At 57.3% G+C, this 11,861-nt stretch overlaps 1 protein-coding gene across 2 annotated transcripts in view; it reads right to left on the minus strand.

Moving 5' to 3' along the window:
* The window catches only part of ZC3H7A (zinc finger CCCH-type containing 7A), a 47,402-nt gene extending 36,825 nt beyond the window's left edge, over positions 1–10,577 (minus strand). For both annotated transcript variants that reach the window (XM_062180640.1, XM_062180639.1), the window contains exon 1: positions 10,496–10,577. The gene's annotated coding sequence lies outside the window, so the exon portion shown is untranslated. The remainder of the gene's footprint in view (positions 1–10,495) is intronic.
* Positions 10,578–11,861: the final 1,284 nt, after the last annotated feature.

Genomic DNA, 11,861 nt, shown 5'->3' on the forward strand with positions numbered 1-11,861 from the left:
TCCAAGGACTTGGACCATCTTCCATTGCTTTCCCAGCCCATAGCAGAGAGCTGGATCAGAAGTGTAGCTGGTCGGCACCACAGCTCACTAGGCTAATCCTCTGCCTGCAGCGCCAGCACACCAGGTTCTAGTCCTGGTTGGGGCACTGGATTCTGTCCCGGTTGCTCCTCTTCTAGTCCAGCTCTCTGCTGTGGCCCCAGAAGACAGTGGAGGATGGCCCAAGTCCTTGGGCCCTGCACCCACATGGGAGACCAGGAGGAAGCACCTGGCTCCTGGCTTCGGATTGGCGCAGTGCGCTGGCCGTGGTAGCCATTTGGGGGGTGAACTAACGGAAAAAGGAAGACCTTTCTCTCTAACTCTGCCTGTCAAAAAAAAAAAAAAAAGTGTAGCTAGCAGTTGGGACTCGAACCGGCACTCATATGAGATACTGACACTGCAAGTGGCGCTTCACCTGTTGCACCATAGTGCCAAGCCCCCATAGGTGGCAGTAGAAGATGACCCAACTCTTGGGCCCCTGCATCTGTGTGGAAGACCCAGAAGAAGCTCCTGGCTCCTGGCTTTGGATCTGCACAGCTCCAGCCACTGAAGCCAGTTGGGTAGTGAATCAGCAGATGGAAGACCTCTCTCTCTCTCTGCCTTTCCTTCTCTCTGTGTAACTTTTTTTTTTTTTTTAAAGATTTAATTTATTTGAAAGACAGAGTTACACAGAGAGGTAGAGACAGAGAGAGAGGTCTTCCATGCACTGGTTCACTCCCCAGATGGCTGCAACAGCCAGAGCTGCGCTGATCCGAAACCAGGAGCTTCTTCCGGGTCTCCCATGCGGGTGCAGGGGCCCAAGCACTTGGACCATCTTCTACTGTTATCCCAAGCCATAGCAGAGAGCTGGATGGGAATAGGAGCAGCCGGGACTAGAACCAGCACCCACATGGGATGCCGGTGCTTCAGGCCAGGGCTTTAACCCGCTGCACCACAGCACCACCCCCTCTTTCAAATAAATAAATAAATCTTTAAAAATTAATAACTTCTGTTGGACAAAGGCTTCACACATTTGTTTACTTTGCCAGTTAGTGGCAACATATAGCAAATGACAGCACTGAGCTAAAATGCACCAAAACTAGCATTTCACCACTTCACTGAGGAATTACGAGCTGTGCTCACCGCTGTCAACCAGGGAGACGTGAGTCTGTCTCGGCAGTTAGCACAGCTGAGCATCTCCAGACTGTACCTTCTTCTTCCTCAACTAGCTGTTCATACCTTTTGCTCATTTTTCTTACAGGCTGGGCTATTTCTTTGAAAGACAAGAGACAGACAGAGAGCCCCCATCTGCTGCTGTACTTCCCACTTGTGGGCCAGACAGAAGCCAAGCACTAGGAACTCAACCTGAGCCCCTGCTAGGTGGTGGACACTTGGCTCCCTGCTGCCGCCCAGGTGTGCACTGGCAGCGATCTGGAACTGGGGAGTGGAGCCGGGCCTTGAGGCCAGGCCCTCTGGTGCAGGATGCAGGAGTCTGCTTCGCCACATGCTCACCCACAGCTTTTCTCCTCCTCTCCTGTCCCTCTGTCACTCTGCCTTTCAATTAAAAATGAATAAATCTTTAAAAGAGAAAACATTGAGAGCCATCGCTGTGGTACAGTGGGTTAAGCCACCACCTGCAGTACCAGCATCCCAGATGGGCACCGGTTCACGTCCCAGATGCTCCACTTCCAACCCATCTCCTTGCTACAGCACCTGGGAAAGTAGCTGAGGAGGACTCAAGTCCTTGGGCCCCTGCACCCACATGGGAGACCTGGAAGAAGCTCCTGGCTCCTGGCTCCGGATCAGCCCAGCGCCAGCTGTGGCAGCCATCTGGGTGTGAGTGAGCAGATGGCAGATCTGTCCATCTCTCTCTCTCCAATAAAGAAATTTTGAAAAAATTTTTAAAAATAAAAATTTTCCCATGTTTCCTTCTAGTGCTTACTGTTTATTTAAAATATTTTTAAGTATAATTCATTGTTTCACTGCTAGGAGTAATGTATGGCGATACATCTTCCTCTCTCCTCCTTCCCAAATAGCTACTCCATGACCAAAGTACCTCCTACAAGCCCCATCTGCACACACCGATCGGGATAAGGACGCCTTTATCAGGCTCTCATGCTGGGTTTTGGCGACTCTTACTCAGCATTTCTGGCTTGCCACTGCCTAACCCTGCGCCCTCTCCCCAAACCTAACCAGCAGTCCCATCCTTACCTTGGTAATGAAACCACGGCCCAGCAGCTGCTCACATGAGAAAGCTGGAGCTGCCCACTCTTTTTTTTAAAACAGTGATAATGATTACTGTTTTTTGTTTTTGTTTTTGTTTTTTAAGGTTTATTTATTTGAAAAGCAGAGTTACACAGAGAGGGAGAAACAGAGATCTTCCATCCACTGGTTCATTCCCCAAATGGTCACAATAGCCAGTGCTGGGACAGACTGAAGTCAGGGGCCCAGAGCTTCTTCTGGGTCTCTCACATGGGTGCAGGGCCCCAAGTACTTGGACCACCTCCCATTGCTTTCCCAGGAGCATTAGCAGGGAGCTAGACCAGAAGAGGTAGGAGGAGGCCTAGCCTTCTACACCACTGTGCCAGCCCCACCACTTCTTTGTCTTACACTCCACACCCAGCCAAGCACAGACAAAGCCTACTGATGGTGATACTGTCACAGCACACAGAGGACATCCCAGCTCTGCCCACCTCTTATGATCCCTCCGCTCTCCCCCAGTCCAGGCCACACCATCACTCACCTGGATCAGTCTACAGCCTCCTCTCTAGGAATCTGTTCTCACATCCCTGCTCTCTCCACTGTGCCCTGCCCTATCCAATCCCACAGTAAACTAAGAGGGAGGCCCTTATGAAAACACAAGTCAGGGGGCACGGTTGTGGAGTAGCAGACGAAGCCACCACTTAGGACGCCAGCATGCCACATGGGAATGACTTTTTTTTTTTTTTTGGACAGGCAGAGTGGATAGTGAGAGAGAGAGAGAGAAAGGTCTTCCTTTTTGCCGTTGGTTCACCCTCCAATGGCCGCTGCGGCCGGCGCATCATGCTGATCTGAAGCCAGGAGCCAGGCGCTTCTCCCGGTCTCCCATGGGGTGCAGGGCCCAAGCACTTGGGCCATTCTCCACTGCACTCCCGGGCCACAGCAGAGAGCTGGACTGGAAGAGGAGCAACCGGGACAGAATCCGGCACCCCAACCAGGACTAGAACCCAGTGTGCCGGCGCCGCAAGGCGGAGGATTAGCCTGTTAAGCCACAGACGGGCGGGAATGCCCTTTTGCGTCTGGGCTGCTCCACTTCGGATCCAACTCCCTGCTAAAACGCCTGGGAAGGTAGTGGAGGATGTTCCAAGTGCTAGGGCCCCTGCACTGCCGCCCATGTCAAACACCAGTATAGCGTTCCTGGCTCCTGCTTTGACCTGGCCAAGACCTAGCTGTTCTGGCCATCTGGGGAGTGAATCAGCGCACAGAACGTCTTACTGACTCTCCCTCCTTTCTAATAAAATCTTTAAAAATACACACACACAGTCACACATACACTCTTGCTTCAGGCCCTGCAGTGGCTTCCCAGGACACCTGGAATAAAACCTCACGTCCTTACCACGCCCTGTCAGACTCTACCTCCCCAAGCCTGTCCATCAGACCCCTCAGGTTCACTCCGGCCACAGGAGGCCTGGTGCAGTCCCAGAATGAGCCAAGTAGGCTCTGCTTCTGAGCCACTGGGCTTGCCGTCTCCTCTGCCCAAAATGCACGTCCCATCCCTTCAGAGCTGGCTCCCCCTCAGCCCAGAGCCCTGGCTTCAATGTCGTCTCTAGGGGCCTGCCTTCTCCTCATCCACTCTCACTGCTCCTACAGTGCTGACTGCAGGAACAGCATCCGGTCCAGGCCAACACACACTGGAGAGGAGGGCGAACGAAGTGACCAGGTGTAAGGAGAAGGCTGCCCACCAGGCAGAATCAGGTAAGACGGTTCACAAAAGGCAGGCGTGACAGAGGAGGGCAGCCAGCAGCAATGAGGGGGTGCAAAGAGCCGGCCATGGGTGGACTAGGCCTCAACCCTTTGGGGAAGCGATCAAAACAGAGGCAGCTGGCGCTGCGGCTCACTAGGCTAATCCTCCGCCTTGCGGCGCCGGCACACCGGGTTCTAGTGCCAGTTGGGCATCGGATTCTGTCCCGGTTGCTCCTCTTCCAGTCCAGCTCTCTGCTGTGGCCCAGGAGTACAGTGGAGGATGGCCCAGGTCCTTGGGCCCTGCACCCGCATGGGAGACCAGGAGGAAGCACCTGGCTCCTCCCTTGGGATCGGTGCAGCGTGCTGGCCGCAACACGCTGGCCGTAGCAATCACTTGAGGGGTAAACCAATGGAAGAAGGAAGACCTTTCTCTCTGTCTCTCTCTAACTCTGCCTGTCAAAAAAATTAAAAATTTAAAAATAAATTAAAAAAAAAAAAAAAGGGAAACTGGGGACAGCAACCGAGAGGAAACCAAAATGGTAGGAGGCTCCCAAGGAACACAAAGATCAGCTGCACTCGCTGCCTCTTCTCAACTAACAAGGGACCAAGGAGGGAGAAGAGCTTGGGACAGTACATGTTCAAGCCAGAAACTCATTTAAATAGGAATTTCATTAAATTAACCAGACTCTTGCAAGCTGGCACATCAGCTGATTTTAAACTCCTTCCTCAGACAGAAGTTACCTAAGGACACAAGGAACCTTGGACGGGAATCGTCATTCTCTGGGGATCTACTCAGTGTCTGCTGGGTGCAGCTCACCGTGAAGTCTGGTACGATGCCTGCTAGGACACACACACCTCACACAACAGCACCGAAACCAGCGCCACAAACCACCGACTGCAGCACCGGGACAGAGAGGGCAGGCACGCCCACTCTTCTGCCAGGCCCTGCTAAGCACTCTGAAAGCAGGAAGTCCTTAATCCTCCGCGTCACCTGGAGTGAGAGGACCCAGGAGAAAGCAAACACGAAGGGACGCACCTGGCCGGGATCACTGGGCTGGGAAGGTAAGCGGCTCACCTCGCTATCCTGCAGCCTGCGCGCCTGGGACGCCCAGAGGAGGCCAGCACCCGTCTCAGGTGGCGCCCAGTTGGGCTCTGGCAGACAAGTGGGCACTTGAAGGCCACTGAGAAGGGGAGAAATATGCACACAAATACACACCCAAAGGCACACTCGGGATGTCACCTAGAGCAACTCTGACAAAGTAGAGGGTTTTGCTGGAATGCGGAGAACACATCACTCCAGGGAACCTTCTGGTGGGATCTAGATGCAAATCTTTAATAAACACTACACAGAGTCACTCACCAAACATACGGAGGACCAGAGAAACTGTCCCAGTGATGTCAGTGCAGCGGTCACCTGGCAAAGCGGATCTTTTATTTATTTATTTTTTTTAAAGATTTACTTTAGAGGCCAGCACTGTGACACAGCAGGTTAAAGTCCCAGCCTACAGCACCAGCATCCCAAATGGGCACCAGCTGGAGTCCCAGTTACTCCACTCCAGATCCGTCTCCCTGCTAATGTGCCTGGGAAAGCAGTGGAGGATGGCCTAGAGGACAGCACCCACATGAGAAACACAGAAGAAGCTCCTGGCTCCTGGCTTGTATCAGCCCAGTTCCAGCCATTTCGACCATTTGGGGAGTGAACCAGCAGGTGGAACACCTCTCTCTCTCTCTCTCTAACTCTGCCTTTCAAATAAATAAAAGAAATCTTTAAGAAAAAGATTTGAAAGGCAGAGTTACACAGACAGAGAAATATCTTCCATCTACTGATTCACTCCCCAAATGGCTGCACTGCCAGTGCTAGGCCAGGCCAAAGCCTAGAGCACAGAACTCCATCCTGGTCTTCCACGAGGGTGGCAGGGGCCCAAGCACTTGGGCCATCACCTGTTGCCTTCCCAGGTCCATTAGCAGGGAAGTGGATCGCAGAGCAGCTGGAACAGCAACTTGTACTTCTATGAGATACTACAACCTGTTGAGCCACAACACCGGCCCCATACAGTCTATCTGTGTAAAAAGGCATCCACCGGCCCCATACAGTCTATCTGTGTAAAAAGGCATCCACCGGCCCCATACAGTCTATCTGTGTAAAAAGGCATCGCTAGGTTTCAAACAGAAGTTATAATCTCCATTCCAAAGCAGGTTCTACCCTCAGGCTAAGCCTGGTGTGAGGGCTTTAGAACCACTACTGTCAACTTGGCTTGCAACAATGTCCCAACCGCACAGGCTGGCAGACCACCCTGGCAGAGCCAGCCAGGCAGTGAAAGATTATTACCGAAGCCTGACCACTCTGCTGCACCACGCTTGAGGCAAGTTTCTGCCTTCTACTAAAAAGCAAAATGTCCTGAGAGAGGCTCGGCTAAACGTCAGGAAGGTAATTTTAGGTTCTGGCAGAGTTCCTTCCTCCTCAAAGCAACTGACACGGACGGCAGATTTCAGATTCTGTGAAGTGCAACATCTGCAGGGAACCTGCCAAGGGCTGGTGGCTGACAGGGACCACGCCCAAACCCTGCTCAGGAAGACTCAAGTCTTCACATGGAATCTTTACAGCAGCCAGCAGCCTGCCTGAGGCCACTCAACTGTCACAATGTGCCTCAGGAACACGAGCACGTCTCAGCCCGGGCACCTGAGCCCAGGACACCACAACCTTCTCCAAATTCAGGCTGTCTGATAAACACACAGCTTCCATTTTTCTATTTGTGAAACAGAAAATTTCCCCGGTCCTGTTACATTTCTGTTACTGAGGGTTCTTGAGTTAAGTGAAATCAGTTAACATGAATTAACTAAAAAACATACTGAACTCCCCAACAAAATGCAAAATAAATTCTTGTTGGATGAAACCTCATCAGGCTATGCAAACTCATTTCTTTACATCAATAAAATTCACCTCAATGACCGAGCCTGTCTGTGCATACATTAAAACAAATGTATTCTCACTAGCGCTGATTTTAAAACATGGAGATGAATAGTTAATATTTCTCCCCCCAAAAAAATATTATCTAAAGTTTCTTCTGGATTTGTAATCACTTCACACTTTAAAAAAAATTATTTATTTAATTGAAAGGCACAGTCAGAGACAGATCGATCTTCCAACTGCTGGTTCACTCCCCAAGTGGCCACAAAGGCCAGGGCAGGGCCAGGCTGGAGCCAGGAGCCAGGAGCTCCATCCAGTCTCCCACCTGCACGGCAAGGGCCCAAGCACTGGGGCCTTCTCAACCACCTTCCCAGGAGCCTCAGCAGGGAGCTGGGTCTGAAGCAGAGCAGCCAGGACTCAAATCGGCACCCATAAGGGATGTCAGCATTGTATCAAGCTGGAGCACAGTGTGGGTCCCACACCTCACACTTTAAAATACACATTTCTAGGGGCCAGCTTTGTGGCCTATTGGGTAAAGCCGCCATCTGTAATGCCAGCATCCCGTATGGGTGGTGTTCCTGTCCCAGGTGCGCCACTGCCAATCGAGCTCCCTGAATAAGGGCCTGGGAAAGGCAGCAGAAGATGGCCCAAGTGGTTGGGTGCCTGCTACCCACATGAGTAAACCTGAAGCTCCTGGCTGCAGCCTGGCTCAGCCCTAGCCAGTGCCACCGCCTGCAGAGTGAACCAGTGGATACAAGATCTGTTTCCCCCTTTTTCTGCAGCTCTTTCAAGTACATAAATCTTTAAAATAATAATAGTAATATTTTGATTCAAAGGTTCTGGAGGAAAGTATTTTAAGAAAAACAGGGGCTGGGGGCCAGTGCTGTGGCACAGTGGGTTAATGCCCTGGCCTGAAGCTCCAGCATCCCATATGGGTGCCAGTTCCAGCCCCAACTGCTCCTCTTCCAATCCAGCTCTCTGCTATGGCCTGGGAAGGCAGTGGAAGATGGCCCAAGTCCTTGAGCCTCTGCACCCACGTGGGAGACCGGGAGGAGGCTCCTGGCTTCGTATCTGTGCAGCTCCGGCTGTTGCAGCCAGTTGGGGAGTGAACCAGCAGATGGAAGACCTTTCTCTCTCACTGCCTGAACTCTACCTCTTAAATAAATCAAGAAAGGAAGGAAGGAAGGAAGAAAACAGGGGCCGGTGCTGTGGAACAGTAGGTTAAGCCTCTGCCTGCAGCACTGGCATCCCACATGGACAAGGGTTCAAGTCCCAGCTACTCTACTGATCCAGCTCCCTGCTAAATGATCTGGGAAGGCAGTAGAAGATGGCCCAAGTGCTTGGGCCCCTGCACTCATGTGGGAGACCTGAAAGAAGGCCCTGGCTCCTACCTTCAGATTGGCCCAGCTCCAACTGCTGTGGCCATTTGGGTAATGAACCAGCAGGTGGCAGATCTCTCTCTCTCTCTCTGCCTCTCCCTATAACTGTCTCTCAAGTAAGTAAATACATCTTAAAAAAAAAAAAAAAAAAAAAGAAAAGAAAGAAAAGTATTTCAAAAGAAAAACAAAAAGGCACTTGGAGATCCTACGGAGAAGGCTGAAGCTACCTCTCACTAGCCTCCAGAAAGCCCCTAGCAAGAGGGTGCGGCCATCTCTTTTGGTTTCTGTTTCTCCCTTTAAGAAATGCTCCACGGGCTGGCGCTCTGGCACAGCGGGTAAGGCACCGCCCACAAGTGCCGGCATCCCATATGGGCACCAGTTCCCATCCAGCTGCTCCACTTCTGATCCAGCTCTCTGCTGTGGCCTGGGAAAGCAGCAGAAGATGGCCCAGGTCCTTGGGCCCCTGCACCTGCGTGGCAGACCCTGAAGAAGCTCCTGGCTTCGGATCAGCACAGCTCCGACCACTGTGGCCATCTGGGGAGTGAACCAGCAGATGGAAGACCTCTCTGTCTCTCTCTGCCTTTCAAATAAATAAATAAATCTTAAAAAAAAAAAAAAGAAAGAAAATGAAAGAAAAAGGAAAGCTCCAAACTTTCCAGTAGTCACTCACCCTGCGATGCAGATACCACAACTGAATCTTACCACGTCGATTTAATCCGCTCAAATGGAAGATATTTAAACCAGTCAAAATTAAGAATTTCGGAGTGATGTAGCTGACAACCCCTCATCCTTACGGGCAAACGCTGACAGTAGGTGGCAACGGGGGAAGATGGGGGAGTCAGGGTAGGTCAGGGTGCAGCCCCCAACCGCAAGGCGCAGGAACGGGGGCGCGGCCGGAGCTCCCCTGCCCGTCTGGACCCCACAAAATCAACGAGCCCCCTGCAGCGCACACACACATACATGCACACACACAAACAGGCGTAACACTCGCATCATCTCACTCAACACCTTCCAGCACACAGGGGCTGGAAGTTTTTTTCAAGAGCCGAATTAGGACCAGGCCCCCTCCCCGCACGGTGCACCTCCCAACAAGGGCTGGGCCGGCTGCGGGGCAGCAGGAAGAGGCGGGGGGGGGGGGGGTTCCCTGAGAGCCCCCCCCGGGGGGGGCAGCAGCAGAGGAGCAGATGGCCAGGCGGCCAGCCCGCCCCTCGGGGCTCCCCGGCAGAGCTGCCCAGTGGAAACGACGCCAGCCGGCCACGCACACCGGTGCGAGGCACTGCAGCCCGCAGGTGCGCTGGCTCAGCCCAGGGTGTCCGGAGCCTCCCCAGCCGCCGAGCGGCCTGCAGCCAGCCCGGGCGAGGAACGCCGCGCGCGCCTTCCCCTCGCCTCCGCCGTCGGGGGCGCAGTCGGCCGGGCGCCCCCCGCCCCGGCGACCCCCGGCCCGGCGCCCCCCGCCCCGGCAACCCCCGCCCCGGCGACCCCCCCCGCCCCCCGCCCCAGCCGCGCCCCGGCGACCCCCGCCCCTCCCCCGAGACCCCAGCCGCGCCCCGGCGACCCCCGCCCCTCCCCCGAGACCCCAGCCGCGCCCCCGAGACCCCAGCCGCGCCCCGGCGCACCCCGCCCCGGCGCCCCCCGGCGCGCCCCGGCGCCCCCCGCCCCAGCCGCGCCCCCGCGCCCCCCGCCCCGGCGCCCCCAGCCGCGGCCCCGCGCCCCCCGCCCCGGCCGGAAGCGGCGCCCAGCGCGCACTGACAGCTCGGCGTGCGCGGAGGAGACCCCCGGACCCGCCGCCCCGGGGGCGCCGGAAGTGGGTCGCCGCCCGCCCAGGAGGGGCGCCCCGCTCATAAACACCCAAGGAACAAATGGAAACCCCGTGAGCGAGCGGGGTTGGCCTCCCGCTCCGGCGCCGCGCGCCGTTCCCGCCCCCCTCCCCAAAAAGCCCTGCCTCGGGGTCCCCCGGTCGCCACAGCGGGCACAAACACGACGGGCTGACAACTGCTTTTAGCGAAATAAGCCAAAAAGGAGACGACGTCGCCTCAGAATCGCGGGCAGAGCTGGGTCCCGCCAGGCCCCCGCCGCCCGCGACCCCCGCCAGGCCCCGCTTCCGGGGTCCCGGGCGCCCCTCCCCCGCCCGGCCCGTTAACGGCCGCGCGCGGGCACGAGAGGGAGGCGGCGGCCCCGGCGCGCGCGGGCACGCGGCGGCGCGAGGGCGCGCGCAGCCCCTCCCCGGCGGCGCCCACCCAGCCACCCCTACCTGCGAGGGCCGGCGCGGGCCGGCGGCGGCGGGTGCGGGGGCGGGAGCGGTGGCGGCGGCGGCGGCGAGGCCTGGCGCTCGCTCGCAGCTTCCCTCCGCGACCGGCGACGGCGGCGGCTGCTCGGCTGCGCCTGCCCGCAGCGCCCCCTAGCGACGGGAGGCCGCGCCCGGCGCCCGGGCCGCGTCGCCATTGGCTGCGCCGCGAGCGTCCGGCCGGGGGCGGGGGCGCCACGTCGGGCCGGGGGCGGTGACCGCTGGGCGGGCGAGAGGCGAGGCCGGGGCGGTGTTGGCGCCCCCCGCGCCTGCTGTCTGGCGTGCGCCGCCGGGTCTCAGCCGCCCGCGGAGTCCGTGCGGGCGCCCGGCTCTGCGCTCAGCCTTGTGCGCGGGTCTCAGGGCCAGCGCGGGGTCCAGAGACTCGAGCCCTGTTCGCCGCGGCCGGCCCCTAGGGAGCCTGGCGCCCCGTCCCGCTCCCAGCCCAGGTGGCCCTGGGCCGGTCTGTATAGTGGGTGGGGGCGGCGAGAACCGGGGCCGGGGGCGCCCGGGGAGGTGGCAGCCGGCGCCGGGGGCGCCCGGGGAGGTGGCAGCCCTGCAGGGGCCGGGACTGCGCCCCCGGGGCCCCGAGGCTGCAGCCCGGGGTCTGCGGGAAAGGCCTGCAGGCGGCGGAGGAAGAGGGGCGGGGCTTGTCCCGCGCGGGGCTGGAGTCCCGCGTGGAGGATTCCGAGGTCCGGTGGACACTGGAGTTCCCGAAGGGGACGGCTCAGAGAGTGGGCCGGAGGAGGGACCAGAGGCCAGCTCCGTCCGGGTGACGCAGTTAGAACCGGGAGCGCGCGTCCGCGCCCGCGGCCACCACACAGTTCCACGGGCGGGCGGCCTGAGCAGCGTCGATTGGTTTTCTTGCAGCTGTGGGGACTGGAAGCCCAAGAGCAGGGCCACTGAGGGCTGGACTGTGGCCTGGTGACAGCTCGCCGCCTCCGCACAGCGTCCTCACGTGACGTTTCGCGTGTGCGTGTGTGTGTGTGTAAAAGAGAGGAAAACCCACGCTGTCTCGTCTTAGCTCAGCCTCCCCCCATCCCCCATAACCTCACTCAACCCTAATTGCCTCCTTCAAGGCCCCGGCTCCACGTACAGTCACCATGGCAGTTAGGGCTTCGACATAAAGATATGGGGGACACATTTCAGAGACGACAAATTCAAGGCCAGCTGGTGGGGCATGGCTTTCCCGAGGCCCTGTGAGGAAGGGGTTCTCTTCTGCTCATCATGAGGCCTCAGCTCAAAGGGCCCCCCCGCCCCGGGAGACCCTCCCCGATGGCCCACCTCTGCTGGGCTGACTGCCAAGACCCTGTCCTGTTGCACAGCCATCCCGCAG

This window comes from Lepus europaeus, chromosome 21 (genome assembly GCF_033115175.1).
Source record: "Lepus europaeus isolate LE1 chromosome 21, mLepTim1.pri, whole genome shotgun sequence".
NCBI classification, from domain to species: domain Eukaryota; kingdom Metazoa; phylum Chordata; class Mammalia; order Lagomorpha; family Leporidae; genus Lepus; species Lepus europaeus.